At 43.5% G+C, this 15,755-nt stretch overlaps 1 protein-coding gene across 1 annotated transcript in view; it reads right to left on the bottom strand.

Annotated features, from left to right (window-relative positions):
• Mtfr1 (mitochondrial fission regulator 1) overlaps positions 1-5,360 on the bottom strand; it is a 29,511-nt gene extending 24,151 nt beyond the window's left edge. Inside the window, exon 1 of the mRNA XM_055603376.1 lies at positions 5,299-5,360. The gene's annotated coding sequence lies outside the window, so the exon portion shown is untranslated. The remainder of the gene's footprint in view (positions 1-5,298) is intronic.
• Between the last annotated feature and the right edge of the window lie 10,395 nt (positions 5,361-15,755).

Raw genomic sequence — 15,755 nt, 5'->3', positions numbered from 1 at the left:
GTGCAGGAAACTGACTACAGTCCTCATCACTCCAGCTCTGCCTCTGAACTTCTGATGCTCTTCTATTTCCTAAAGTGTTGCTGTCTCACTCCCAGCTGCCCTACAATGTCATTTAGAACACTCAATTCACCCTTGTCATTCAGCAGTGACGGTCACTAAGTCTTTGCTCCAGGCCCTTCCCTAAAAGCAATTCTGCACACTTGACTAGCCTATTGATGGTCCTGTCACTGCTTGGAAGATTCTAACTTTCACACACATGTCATCATTCTCAGAAAGACATAAAGGTAAGATTCAAACACACAGCACCATTACTGCATCCAGAGGAGGCCAGATGAATTCAAGGTCCCCCTTGGCAGCAGAGTGAGTCTGGGACCATCATGGGCTACATGAGACCCTGCCTCAGAAAAAAGGCAAAACTAGAAGAGAGAACTGCGGTGGTAAAAGGCCACAGCAGAGCTCAAGGCTCTGGACACTGATCTATTTCTTGGCATAGATACTCATGTCAACTTGGTGGAAAAATTCAACAAGATATTTGCAAACTTTTCCAGAGTATAAGTTATGCTTTAAATAAATTTTTAAAGACATAGCCTCGGTTTTGATTTTTGTAGAGAGGCTAAGCAGAAGTCAGCACAGGGTACCTAGACACCAAGTTTTCAGCACAAAGAAGATTCCTTACTCTGGAGGGTCAAGCAGGGGAGGAGGCTAAGTCAAAGGTAGGGGTGAGGGAACAGGAGTTCTTTTTTTGCAGGAGTGGGATTTTAAGGAGAAAAAGAGGCACTCTATGCTAGAGGGAGTTGGTAAGATCTGACTGGACATATTAGCCAAATAATAAATTTTGGTTGTTGGACTTTGGTGTTTTGTCTCAGGAATGAGTCAGTGCCCAAATAAGGAAATAGACCATGGGGGCTAGCTTTAGGAATGTAGCTTAACAGTTTTTGGAAAGGGAAAGAGGGGAAAAGGCAAAACCTGTTGGCACCATGTTTGCCAGGTTTGGGCCGTGTTTGCCATGTATCAGCTGGCTAGAACCCATCCTTCACTGTCTCTCTACAAAGCCCTGGCTGGCCTGGAATTCAATATGTAGACCAAGGTGGCCTCCCAACTCAAGAGATCCACCTGCCTCAGCCTCCTAAGTGCTGCGATTAAAGGTGTGCACCACCACATTAGGCTGAAATACAGCCTTAGAACAAGTCACACAGCAATGGAAACTTTTTGTCGTATTAAAACATACTCTGTAGTTCTTTTAAAGGTTATCAATAGGTCACAGAATGTTGTAAAATATTATGCATATATAGTTTATGTAATGACTTGAAGGCCCATTCGTATTATTAGGAATAACGCTCTCGAAAAATTATAATCTAATTTTTATAAAAAATCCTCAAATTTTTATTTTCCTGATGTACAGAAAAACATACCAAACTGTAAAAAGGAACCAAACTGAAGCCATTTTGAATAAAACTTCCATTTTGAACAGGGGTCACATAATGTTAGAGTTCCCAAAACTTCCCTGGGTAACTGACATCCTGCTTGGCAGAAAGTATATGAATGCTAGGTAAGTTACCCCGCAACAGCTAAATAACCCAACCAAGGGGAAGAGAATAAGCATACCACAAAGACATGTTCCTAAGGAAGTCTCCTGTTCCTAAATGCTGATTGGTGAGAAAATCTAACTGTAACTTGGCACGAATGTTTGTGGATTTCAGGATTAAAAACTCTGTGATAGTCTACCTCAGGGTCACAGAGTCTGTTCTGAATCCCTGGTCGATCATATAATAAATGTTTGCCATCCATATAATAGCCTCCATATAATAAAATTTTGTCATCTGCTTAAATACTAAAATGAACATTCAAGAAGCAGCTCAAGTCTGTGCTGTTGTCCCTGACTGGTCAGTTTTTGCTGCCTAATTAAAATAAAGCACTAGCTTTGCTGGACTCTTGTGCCTGCTTGGGTTGTTTTTGATTTTCAATCCATAACAAAACTATTAAAGCTGGCCAGAGTGGACAGAAGCAATCTTCTTCCTTATACAGTCTTTACTATTTAGGCAATGTTTTAAAGTATGTTTACTTTCTCACTTAAATCCAAAACTTTGGCAGAAACAGATGGAGCTCTTTAAGTATGAGGCCAGCCTGGTCTACAAATTGAGTTCCAGGCCAGCCAGACATACATGGCAACCCATAATCTCAAATTGAAAACATCAATAAAAACATACAGGGCTTAGGAGCTAGGTATAGTGATAAACTACTGAAACCCCTGTACCTTCGAGATGGAGCTTTGATAGGTCACTAATTCAAGGTATCTTCAGCTTTATAGTCAACCTGGGGTCAACCTAGGCTACATAGGATTCATATACACATACACCAAATCTAAGGCTGAGGACCATTGTATGCACAGAAACCCAGGTTCAGTCCTTAGTGTCACAAAAAAGAAATCTAAACTCCAGTAGTCAGAAGGCTGGGGCAGAAGGACAACAAACTTAAGCCCAGGCTAGTTTTCACTCAAATAATACTGTCACCTTCTATTTGGCCATAGCTTTTCTTCTCCTTTTCACAGTATGGAAGGACTTCAAAACACACCAGGTGCGCCTCTACCATACAGCTGCAAACCTGGCCCATTCAGCAATTTTCTCCTAGAAGTTTTCACCCTCACATTCTTTTATCAAAGGCATCCAAGGATCCCCTGACTCACAGTTTGACTATGCCTTCCAATTTTGTTTTGTTTTGCTTGATTTGAGCCTTTCTGAGACGTGTCTTGTAGCTCAGGTTGGCCTCATAATTATTATGTAAGCAAAGATGGCTTGATCCTTCTCCCTCTACTTCCTAAACGATAAAATATCAAGAGTACTTGCTGCTCTTGCAGAGGACCTGAGATCAGTTTCCAGGACCCACAAGGCAGTTGTAACTACTCATAACTGCAGTTCCACAGAGATCTGACACCCTCTTCTGGCCTCCCAGGGTACTACAGGTACTCCCACACTAAAAACCCAAACAAGTGTGATCCAACATGTTTGGCTCCCCACAATGATCTTGTAATAGAAACCCAATCCCCAAATAGTAATAATCTTAGGCTGGACAGAGGACTACCTTGAGTTCAAGGCCAAAACTGGCTCTATTGAGTTTAAAACTAGTGGAGGCTACACAGCAAGACCCAGCCTCAAACAAAACAAGAGGTGGTCAGAAAATGGTGGTGGGCAAGCAGGAGGGTGTGTCAATTGATTTAGCTGGTTTCCGACTAGAAGAACCAGTCCAACAGCTCGTGTGCATGCCATCTCCCCAACTTCCCTCTCCTGTTGTTCCACCTTTCTCCACTGGCCAGCCTGCCTGTTCCAGAAGCAGGTGACAAGGTGCTGCACTTCCTAATCTCCTAAACAGCCAAATAAGCTTTTCTTAAAAGTTCTTTCTAGGAAGTTCTGTTAACAGCAGGAGGAAAAAAAAAAGCTATCTCTTAAATCCATCTTCCTCCTCCATTTCTCAGCAGATAAAGCAACACACTGAGAAGTCAGCTGAGTAAAGAAGTCAGTGTCCACCCTCCACATATTTATCTGCATTTGTGCATTTACTGTACCCTCAGTCTCCCCTGTCCCTCTGTCCAAACAAATGCTCAGGACTCCTATACCCTGTTAAATCTTCCAAAATAAAAATGCCCCGCATGACAAAGATTCTCTCATCACCCTTACTACTATCAATACTTTCTAGTTTGTCTCATCAGCATTTAAAACAAAATCTAAACTGAACTTGTAAACTTCCTCTCAAATCTGTTGCCCTTAAGTTCTTTGCTAGAGAAAAATCACATCTATATTGCCAGTTACTCCATTTTTTTTTCTTTCATTTTCTGCAAATTGTCTCCACCAGATCCTCACTGTCTTCACTATTATAAACTTCACAATTGTAAACCTTGCCTCCCAAATTCTCCCTAACTGGCAAATAAAGTTGCCTACACCTGGTCTGGGCAAGAGAGGTAGGCGGAGTCTAGGTTCTCCGGCTTTGGGGTCGGAAAAGGACCGTGAGAGAGTCGAAGGAGCATGTCGACATGGTTTAGCAAGAACAAGAAACATTCCAGGAGGAGCTTGCTCTGAGGATTGGCATGATGGAGAGAAATGGCCGAAATGGAAACATATGCATGGATTTGGGATTTGGCCTGGGGAGGAGACAAAACAGCTTAGAGGGTTAATACCTGCCCAGCTGTATAATGCTTAAGGCTTATTAAAAGTCTAACAGGTTTTTGTGTCATTTATTTCTATACGAGCAGGTATGAAATAACCATTGTAGTGATAATCGTATGAATCAATATTAAATATTAATAATCTTCAACACCAGACAAGCAGACAAGGCATCCCCACAAGTTCAAAACCATTCCGGTCTATGTATTAACCTGCAAGCCAGCCAGGCTCCGTAGTGAGAGCTGGTCTAAAGTCCAAAGAAGGGTGCGGATTGGACAGGACCGACAAGCTTTCATGTAACAAGATACTCTTTTAAGTATGTCACAAATGCCTTGACTAAATCACTAATTTAAAAGCAGCTACATACAGTAGGAAAATAAATGTGACTGGATTCCAGTAAAAGGTTATTTATGGAGTTGGGCGTGGTGAGTGATGCAGGAGTGACTAGAGTCCGAGGCAGCTCAGCCTAATATACATAGCGCATCCCACCCTAGCCTGAAATAAAGGAGACATAACTCTCTCTCACAACAACACAAAAAGTGAACGCTAAATTTTATTTAATACAATTTCCAAGTGTCGTGAAATACTCGACGTTTTCCCCCCTGGGTGTGGTGAAGCAACAGTCTTAAGCCCTGCACTTCGGGGGTCGGGGAGGAGGATCAGAACTTGTAGACGGTCCTTAACCACACAGCGAGGTGAAGGCCAGGATGAGTTCCCGCGGGGGGTAAAGGAAGGTTCGGTTAGTCCGACCGCTCATTTCCACGTCCTGCAGTCAGGCTACACGCCAACTATGCACGGCTGGGGTGAAAGCTGAGGGCGGCCGGCCGTCCGCGACGGGAACGGGCGGCCAGGTGGAGCAGGTTGAACGCCCTGGACCTGCGCGCCCCGCCCCTGTCCCAAGCCAGCCAGGGCTCAGCAGCGCCGGCGGGGGATGGGCGGCGAGCCGGCGGCCCGCGGAGCTCAGCAGGCCGGGCGCGGCGGCGAGCTGCCCTCCGCCCCGGCCTCCCGCGGCCCCTCTCCCGCCCGCCCGCCGGCCTCCCGCGCCGCGCTCGCTCCCCGCTGCGACCTCCCGCCGCCGTGCAGCCCGGGGGCCGCCATTCCCCACCTCCCAACCGCTTTTTCCCCCGTCCCGGCCCCCACTCACCTCCGCGACGCCGCGGCCCTCACCTTCCGCAGCTCCTCAGCCTCCTAGATTGGCTGTCCCGGGACCCTAAGCTAACCGGCCAATCCCCGCCCCTGGACGGACTGACCAATGAGAGGCTCGCTCCGCCCCGAGAGGCGGGCTCAGGGGCGGTGGGCGGAACGCGCGTCTGCCTCCCCCCGCGGCGCCGGCTACCTTGCCCGGTCTCTGTGCGCACGCGCGGGCCCCTGCCGGGGACGTGTGCTTTCGCGTGGACAGCGCTTTGTCTTCGGCGCTTTGTCCCGGGATACTTTTGTTTGTGAACTTCGCCCCTTCGGGGTGCAGGAAGATCCAGGTTCCAAGTTTAGTCTCAAGTGTGTGCCCGCGGAAAGCCCCTGGGTCTTTCTAACCTAGCCGGTGTCCGGCCTCATCCCACGCTCCTTCAGCTATGTTCGGTTTCAGGCCTCGCGTCCCAGACCTCCGTGTCTGAGGGGTAGGAGTGCGGCGCTGCCCAGGGGAAATGAAGACTTCCCTGCCGTCAGTTCCGCCCCCTCAAAGTCTGCCTAGTCAGTGCATGTGCTTTTTAATGAAGGGGCTCTCCTTGTCGTGAAAATGCAATCAGTCCTAGTCACGTTAGCCATAAGCAGCATGGAAATGTGTGAGGGTGCGATAAAACTTGAATATAGAGGGAAAGCCTATCACTATTTCAGGAGGCTCCTGCCAGTTGGGCATGGTGTCTCGTGCCTCTAAGCCCAGCAGTTGGAGGTGGAGGCTGCATTGAAGGCCAGCCTATGCCACTGAAAACCATATGTCCAAAACAAGAGGGGAAAGGTTGCCCGGGTTTGGGGGGGAGGAAAGAGCTGTTGCTACTTAGTCACCTATCTTACCCTCTCATTGTAGATGATTCCCAAATCACTGGGCAGCACCGGAGCGCTGGTGTTCTTTACCCTGGATGGCCTAAATTCTTCCTGGCTAGGACTTTGTATTTCAGCAAGACCTTCAGTTCAGTTACCCAACAAGGGCTTGTTGGGAGCCCTCTATGACAGTACAAAGACTTTTTTTTTAAACTTTGAACCACACCCTGAGTGAGCCTACCATATAGCAGGGAGATAAAGACCAATGTTAACATATTGGATCAAATGTTTTAATCTAAGTACAAAAGGGCCTGACAGACCATGATCAAGCGGGGGTGGGGGGTGGGAGGGAGGAGCTGAGAGAATAGTTCAGAGAACAGTGAGTGCTTGGTTTGAAGCTTGAGGAAAAGACCAATGCTACTGAGTTGAACTGGTGGGGACAACAGACATTCCTGGCAATGGCCCCTTGTTTCAGAAATACTTGTAGAATGTACTGCTAAGCTAATGGTTGTTTCAGGAGCCCTGACCACCAGCTGTGTGATCCACACATGACTCTCAGCTCTGTGACACCACATGGCATATGTGATTGTCTATGTTTGAAAAGGGGGGTATGTGATAGCACCCCTAAGGCTGGAGATTAAAACCTGTTTTTCTGTTACTTTCCTTCCTTCACACCTTGCTTTACCTTCAAGTGCCTTGAAGTGGCCCTAGTCGTTTTGAGGGTCTAAGTGTGTTAGGAGATGGTTTCCTGAGGCTAGCCATCTCAGGAACAAGTTCCATCTTGCTGGCGGGGTCAAAACTGAATTCATGATCCTAGGTTCCAGAACCAGCTCGTATCCTGTTTCTTCAGGTATTTCATGTTTGTCTGTTAACCAGTAAAGGATGTAAAGAGGGAAGTTACCATTATCCTGTTATCCAAACTAAAGTACACAAGTTGTAAATGTGTTGCCTGTCTTGACTTAAAGCTTACCGGCCCCTTTGTTCCAGGTCTGAGTCCAGGAAGGGACTGGACTGAAAAAAGCTGATTCAATGACCCTGAAACCAGGTGAGCTAGAAAGGCCCAGTCACCTACATTTACTTCCTTGCTCAACCCCTAAGTCACAATATGATTGGTCAATGCAATAGCCCACCCCACTACCCCTTGCTTTGCATTCCCATCCTTTAAAAATGTTGTTCAATCTCCTTTCAGGGACGAGGTTCATATCCCGAAATGGCCAACTCCCTGTGCTCTAAGAAAACAAAGTTTTCATTTTAAAGCTTCTCTGAAGTAAGTTTTCTCGGCTTCCACCCCAAACTCAACAGGTGAAAGAGAGATGACTTAAACCTGAGCAATTTAATCACAAACTATTGTTGTTCCTCCCAATAATGGAATAATTTCTAAGAATTTTGACCAAGCTGTGTGCCATCTCATCAATGCTGTGACACAAAGAGCCTATCAACACTGCTTGGCACCTGGTACCAAACCGTGCTGAAGGAAAAAAAAAGGGTCTGAAATATATCGATCCAGGAACTAATCTACGAGAAAGTAATGCAGTCTTTTGAACTTTTTAAATAACTTATTTAATTTTATTTTATGTGCATTAGTGTGAAGGTGTCAAATCCCTTGGAATTACCAATTCAGACAGTTATGAGCTGCAATATGGGTGCTGGGAATTGAACCCTGGTCCTTTGGAAGAACAGACAGTGCTCCTAACCACTGAGCCATCTCTCCATCTCCTCTTTTGCTCCTAACCACTGAGCCATCTCTCCAGCCCCTCTTTTGAACTTCTAAACTTTGCTTTTTGGAAGAAATACAAATATTTTGTAATTTTAGTTTTATAGAGAAGTCACAAAGAAAAAAGTTGTATTCCCTCACCCAGTGTCCCCTAATCTTACATCACTATGATAGATGTACCGAATTAGAAATCTCGCACTCACACATTATTAATATACTGGCTAGTTTTATGTCAACATGACCAGAATCATCAGAGAGGAAGGAGCCTCAACTAAGGAAATGCATCCATAAGATCCAGTTGTAAGACATTTTCTCCAATTAGTGATTAATGGGGGAGGGCCCAGCCCTTGGTGGGTGTGGTGCCATCCCTGGGCTGATGGTCCTGAATTCTGTAACAAAGCAGGCTGAGAAAACCACGGGAAGAAAGCAAACTACACCCTTCCGTGGCCTTTGCATCCATTCCTGCCTCAGGTCCTGCCCTGCATGAGTTCCTGTTCTCACTTCCTTTGAACAGCAATGTGGCAGTGTAGGCTGGATAAACCCTTTGGTCATGGTGTTTCATTGCAGCAATAGAAATCCTAAGACAATTACTGACAAAAACTCCAGACTTTCTTTGGGTTTTATTAATTTGAAGATTGCACATCGCACTTAGCCATCAAATCACTTTTGTCTCCTCTGGTAGTTTCTTAGTCTATTTTTCATGACTTTGACATGACTTGCAGTATTGTTGTTGTTGATGGTGTTTGTTGGTTGGTTGGTTTGGTTTCCTGAGACAGGGCTTCTCTGTTTAACAGTCCTCACTGCCGTAGACTTGCATTGTACACCAGGCTGACCTCGAACTCACAGAGATCCATGTGCCTCTGCCTCTGCCTCTGCCTCCCTAATGCTGGGATTAAAGGCCTGCACCACCAAGCCCAACACTGTTACAGTCTTCAGGCATATCTTCAGGTATTTTGTAAAATGCTCTTTGATTTGAAACTGTATGATTATATATGTATGTGTGTGTGTATGTATTTAGATTATGATTATAGGACTTGAGGAAAATGCTACATATGGAGATACCTGACTAGCGTAATACCAAGGGAACATGTTAACAGCATGGCATATTACTAGTGATGTTCTGACCATCTGACTATGGCAGTTTCTCTGCTGCATGATTTCACTCCTTTGTTTTGTGTGTGCGTATGTGTGTGTGTGTTCTATGTGTGTTTAAAAGAAGTATGAAATTCTGCCCACGTTTAAGAGGACTTGAGGATAAAGCCTCAACTCCTGAAAGGGCATACCTGAGTACATTATTTAAAATTTTGTTATAAGGAAAATTTGTCTCTTTTCCTTATTTATTTCTATTCTATCATTCATGTAGACATATATGTGTGTGTGTGTGTGTGTGTGTGTGCTGTTTTAGATTTATCCTGTGATTTTTATTTCTTTGCACAAAGCACTCTTGAAGTTCTTTTAGGTTCCTTGTGTGGCCATTTTGCTTTTTGATTATGTCCTTTCCTCTAGAACTACAATATGCTATGGCTTCATTTTGTGTATTTCTTGCCTCAAGACTACAATCAGCCCTTTCTCCAAAGAGCCCCAGAATGGTGTTTAATAACAAAGATTAAGATATCAAGTATCCAGGTCACTGCTGAAATAGTTTTTTTGTTTAGACTGTGAGCTGACAAAGCTGGTATATTTTCACCATGTTGTTTGTTTTTAAGAATTATTTGATGGGCTGGAGAGATGGCTGTGTGTTTAAAAACACTTGCTGCTGATTCAAAGGTCTGGAGTTCAATTCTCAGCAACCACATGATGACTCTCAATCATGTATAGTGGGATCTGATGCCCTCTTCTGGCATGTAGGCATCTATGCAGATGGAGCTCTCATATACATAAAATACATGCATAAAAATTTTAACTGAATTATTTGTTGTATTTGTCTATATCTGGATGAACATATGATCTGTGCATGTGTGTATAGAGGACAGGAAAAGACATCAGGTGTCCTCCTCTAATACCATTAACTATTCCTTTGTGGCAAGGTCTTTCCCTGAATCTGGGGCTTGAAATTTCTGAGCTAGGCTTTGCCTTCCTCAAAGCTAGAGTTACATGTGGCTTGTTAGGTGGATCCTGGGATCAGAATGTTCCTCTTCATGCATGATTGCACAGCAAGTACTCCTAACCACTGAAAACCATCTCTCCATCCCTTTATCATGTTTGTTAATTGTTTGTTTGTAGCCCTGTGATAGCTACCTCATTAAGTTTTACCTCCTAGTTTAATTTCTTCTCCTTGAATATGGACCTGAGTTAGTAGCTTAGTTCTTAAGAGCATATAGCAAGTACCAGAAGATGCTGATGTTCAGATCAGGTTGCAAAAAGATCATGGCTTTGATCTGGCTTGCCTACTCTTGGTCTCTCCTTTACTCACTCTGAAGGAATGTGACTCTAAGGAAGTCACATTGTGAAGTGCCCATATGGCAAGGAAATGAAGGTCAAAATGAAGCTATTTGGTCAATAGCTAGCAACAAAGGTCCATCATTCAGACTGTAGCAACCTAAATCCTACTAAAACCGTCTGGCTTCAGCTTGGAAAAAGATCCTTTTGCTGAAGCCTTGAAATGACTGAGCCATAGCTAACGCATCTATAGTAGCCTTGTGAAACACCAAGATAGGAACACTCAGCTAAGCTCATGTAAGCTGCCTGTGCACAGAGTAAGAGATAATACATAGTTGTTATTAGGCTGAGACAATCTGTAGTAAACTGGTGAGAAGGAAGAGATAATGAATATAGCTTCTCTTCCACAAGATCATTGGTTCTTACATTTCAGTTTGGGGCTACTAATATATATGCACCAACTCCTACTAAGGTGATTGTTTTGAATTTGGAGCATATTGGTAACTAAATGTCAAATGTTACAAGGAATGTTAGAAGAAAATGGACTCCGTTTTCTTTAGCTTATTTGATCCTGGAGGTTTTTGTTTTTCTTTGTTTTATATTCCACTAAATGAATAGTTTGACATTTTCTGAAAGAATCCTGAATAAACTGATGGCTTATCTGCTATTTGGATGAAGAGAGAGAAATGAATCAGCAGTTGCCTTGAAAAAGTCTTTATGGATGCCAGAGAGATTGCTCAGTAGGTAAAGGCTGTTGCTACAAAATTTGAGAGCCTGTATTCAATCCTGGGACCCATATAACAGAGGGAGAAAAGAAATTCTGTGGCGCACACACACACCAGCTCCCACACACAAAATACATAAATGTAGAAAAGAAATTTTCCTTTTGACTTGTGTGCCTCTATCCCAACAAGACAGCTCAAGGAATCCTAGCGGACTGATTGCATAACATCTGTGGAATTCTAAGGCCAGTTTCAGGCTTATCACAAAGACCCAAAAAAGTCACCATGAAGGACAAAACCATAAACTTCGGGGCTTGTGATCACGTGTTTAGTAAAGCAGGGGACAGACTAATGACCCCATTCACCTATCTCCCATGTCAGGCTGAATGACAGCCCCATTTGGTAGTACAGATTAATTTATTTACTTGGGGTCTCTGCTAGCAACAAAGGTTCATTTCTTCCTGTTCTGCTTTTGCCCTTAGCTCTAACCGCCTCACCATAGGAAATAGAATACACTGAAATGAGTCGCAGAAGGTTCTTGGTTAGAAGCAAGGAAACTTGAGGGTCAACTTTAATCTAAATATGACAAAATGCCACATACACAAAAACAAAAACCATAATAGAAATACTACAATATCTTTCAATGGTGAGGAGCAAAGACACAGCTCCGTGCTGAGACGCAGCAGCCGAGGAGTTCTGGGATTCGTGACCTTGATTCAAAAAAGAATTTCAAGACAAGTCAGTGTGAAACAGAGTTGGAAGTTTTATTAAGATATATTAGGGCTGGGGAGATAATTCAGTGGATAAAACACTTTCTGTGCAAGTTTGAGACCCAATTTAGACCCTCAGAACCCACATAAAGCCAGGTGTGCTACTATATCCATCTTTATCCCAATCCTAATACCTGTAGGACAGGAGGTGGAGTACAGAAGAGTCTCCCCTGGCCAGCTAACCTGGGTTATGCAGAGTCAGGAAAGTGAGAAGTAAGCCCTCTGACCTCTACATGCGTGCTGTAGCACCTGTACACCTGAACTCATGCATGTGCACCCATGGGCACAGCCACAGGCCCACTCATGCCCCCCAACAAACACAATTTGTTTTTAAGATTCTTTGTTTATTAATTTTGTTCACAATTTGTTTAAGATTCATTTTGTATGTATCTGTGCAAATATATGACACACATAATTTTAAAAAGTATGTATTTTTATTTTTTTAGTTTTGGTTTTTTTCGAGACAGGGATTATGTAGCCCTATGTAGAACTTGCTCTGTAGACCAGGCTGATCTCAAACTCACAGAGATGTGCCTACCTCTAGATCCCAAATGCTGGGATTAAAGGTGTGTGCCCCCACCATCTGGCTAAAAGGTCTTAAGTCTCCAGTTTGTCTCAGAGAGTCCCTCCCCCCTTGGTTTCCCTTCTCTCCTCCAGCCCTCTCTCCTCTCACAGCTGCTCTCTCCACATCTGATTCCTACCCTCATTTTCCTCCTCATACCCTCTTCCACCCAGTTCCCTCTCTTCATCCACTTTTGACATCCATTCTCTTTCCCCTTCTGAGTGTGATTCAAGCATCCTCCCTTTGGCCTTCCTTGTTACTTAGCTTCTTTGGGTCTTTGGATTATAGTATGGTTCTCCTGTATTATATGGCTAATATCCACTTATAAGTGAGTATATACCATGTGTGTCTTTCTGCTTCTGGGATACCTCACTCAGGATGATCTTTTCTAGATCCCACCATTTGCCTGCAAATTTCATGATTTCCTTGTTTCTAATAGCTGAGCAGTATTCTATTGTGTTAATGTACCACATTTTCTCTGTCCATTCTTCCTTTGAGGGGCATCTAAGTTGTTTCCAGTTTCTGTCTATTACAAATAAAGTTGCTATGAACATAGTTGAGCAAATGTCCTTGTTGTATGTTGGAGCATCTTTTGGGTATATGCCAAGAGTGTTATAGCTGGGTCTTGAAGTAGAACTATTCCCAATTTTCTGAGAAAGTGCCAGATGGATTTCTAAAGTGGTTGTACAAATTTTTACTCCCACCAGTGATGGAAGAGTGTTCCCCTTGCTAAATGTCATTGTCAATAGAACAAAACAGCAGCCTACAGATTGGGAAATGATCTTCACCAACCCTACATTCAAAATATATAAAGAATTCAAGAAATTAAACACCAACAAACCAAATAATCCAATTTTTTAAAAATGGGGTACAGAGCTAAACTGAGAATTCTCTGTAGAGGTATCTCTAATGGCCATGAAGCACTCAAAGAAATGTTCAACGTCCATAGTCATCAGGGAAATACAAATCAAAACAACTCTGAGATTTCACCTTATACCCATCAGAATGGCTAAGATTAAAAAAAAAAAAAACTCAAGTGACAATACATGCTGGTTGAGGCATTTTCTTAATAAGTTTCCCTCTCAGCTTGTATCAAATTGATGTAAAACCATCCAGCACACAAGTTTACACTAATTATATCACATTCACCGTTTTATGAGGTTTATTTATTTATATGCTATGTGTGAGTGTTTGCATGTCATGTGCACCAAGTATATACTTGGTGCTTTTGGGAGCCAGAAGAGGGTGTCAGATCCTGTGGAACTGGAGTTATAGACAGTGGTGAGCAATATGTGGGTGCTGAGATCTGAACCCAGGTCATCTGCAAAAGAGCAACAACAGCTCTTAACTGCTGAGCCATCCCCAGCCTATGTTGATGTTTTTTTGTTTCCTTCACACATAATTCTTACAAAAATATGCAAGTTTTATGGTTGATTTGATCCTCTCCTTTTACCAACTTTTTTTTGGGTTGGGGGGAGAGATTTTCCAGACAGGGTTTTCCTTTGTAGCCTTGGCTGGCCTGGACTCACTTTGTATACCCGACTGGCCTCGAACTCACAGGGCTGGGATTACAGGTGTGGGCCACCACGCCAGGCTATCAACTAGTTTTAAAAAGAGGACCTGCTTACTTACATTCCCTGTGATGGTGCATTTTGATGAGAAGCCGAACTGGGCTGAGAAAAGCCCTGGAGAGCTATATAGCACACCTCTGGAAGTGTTAGTGACTCCTCCAGAGAGATTTGATCACGAAGGCTTGAACCTAGAGTGGGCTAACCATTGACCGACTCTATTAGTCCTTGCTGTTACCAAATAGCTGACAAGATGCAACTTAAGAGAATAAAGATTCGGGGCTGGAGAGATGTCTCAGCAGTTAAGAGCACTTGCAGGTCTTGCGGAGGACCAGGTTTTGACTGCAAGCACCCATGTGATAGCTCACAACTGCCTGTAACTCCAGTTTCAAGGTATCCAGTGTCCCCTTGTGTCATCTATGGGCACCCAGCATACAAGCTGGTGCACAGACATGCAGGATAGAAGTAAAGCATCCATGTATCTAATACAATATCATAAAGTTAATAAAAAATAGAATAAATATTTATTTGAGTTTATGGTTTGTGGGTGAAGTCCACTATGTGGAAAGCATGGCAACCAGAGCAGATTACAGCTGTAGTAGTAGTTGCATGAGGATGTTAATTCACATCTCTCTGACAGGAAGCTTGCTGAGCTGTAAATGTGAAACCCTTCCCACCTTAGGGATACATTTCCTCCTGTAGATACATCACATCCCTAAGGCTCTACACCCTTCCATAACAGCGCCACCACCTAGAAGACAAGTGTTCAAGAACACTAGCCTATGTGGGGGGATGCCATTTTAGATACAAAAGAAGAGATTCTTAATATGGTGGCATTATGGGAGGTGATGTGTTAATCCTGAGATTCGTAAAAGAAAAACCAGTTCCACAATTTTGAGCCAAATTTGAAGCAAGCTTTAATTAAATACTGACCAGGATGGACTCTTGACGGGTCTTCTCTGTGGAATCCCAGTGTGTGGTGACAAGACACATGTTGTAGAGGCTTTTCAAGGACAAAAGCATATGGCCACAACATTTCTTGTGTGGCTTTGTTATTTTCTGAGAACTGCAGCTCCCAAGGTGCCAGGAAGTTACCCTGGTTCTTGGACAGGTGGGGCTTACCAATGTTTAGGGGTATGCTCTTGGGATTTATATTATACCTTGTCCTCTTATATTCCCTTTTTATTCTTTCTGGCCACTGTGGTCCTAGTCATTCCATTATGCCTTCTTAGACATGCTGGACTGAACTCCCCAAATGGCCAAAATGTTACCTGTGGTCAAGATCTGGGTTGGTGTGTGCAGGTCTCTGCCTCTAATTGAAAGGACTAAAATCAGGGCTCCTGCTAATTCACAGAAGCAGCAAGACAACTTTACTTAAAAACAAAGCAATAATACAGAGCTGATAAAATAACGCCATTAGATGGACAGCAGGCCACATGAATGATAGGACTCAAGGGCCCCAAGTTACGGCTGGAGCTCTCTTTATGGGATATAACATGAGGAGCTGGTGGCTAGGGAGTGTAGTTAGGGTGGTTCTCTGTTTCAATTGATAAGCAGTACATTAATTTTTCCTACTGTGGGCTTCTCTCAGAATGCATCTGATTGTAATCATATGCACAGCCAATTGTTTACTGACATAAGGGGTAAATGGAGTATCTCTAAAAACCCCTTTGAAAACACTTTGCTTTCCTGCACTTGCACCCAGAACCAGTAAAGGTCAGATCAGCCCTTCCACTCTTTGTTCCATACATTGGGAATATATTTGAATAGAAATTGTCCAAATTTTTATTGTTATTAAGGTCAGGGGGACTTATATTATTGTTCAGACAGGAGTGTATATGTAGCCAGTGTATATATCTCGTATATGTGTAGGTTTATGGTAGAAAGTTGGCCTAAGCATAGGGAAGACCCT

This window comes from Psammomys obesus, unplaced genomic scaffold, assembly GCF_907164565.1.
Source record: "Psammomys obesus unplaced genomic scaffold, mPsaObe1.curated_primary_1811, whole genome shotgun sequence".
Classification (NCBI taxonomy): domain Eukaryota; kingdom Metazoa; phylum Chordata; class Mammalia; order Rodentia; family Muridae; genus Psammomys; species Psammomys obesus.
This window is presented reverse-complemented; position numbering and strand designations above follow the sequence as displayed.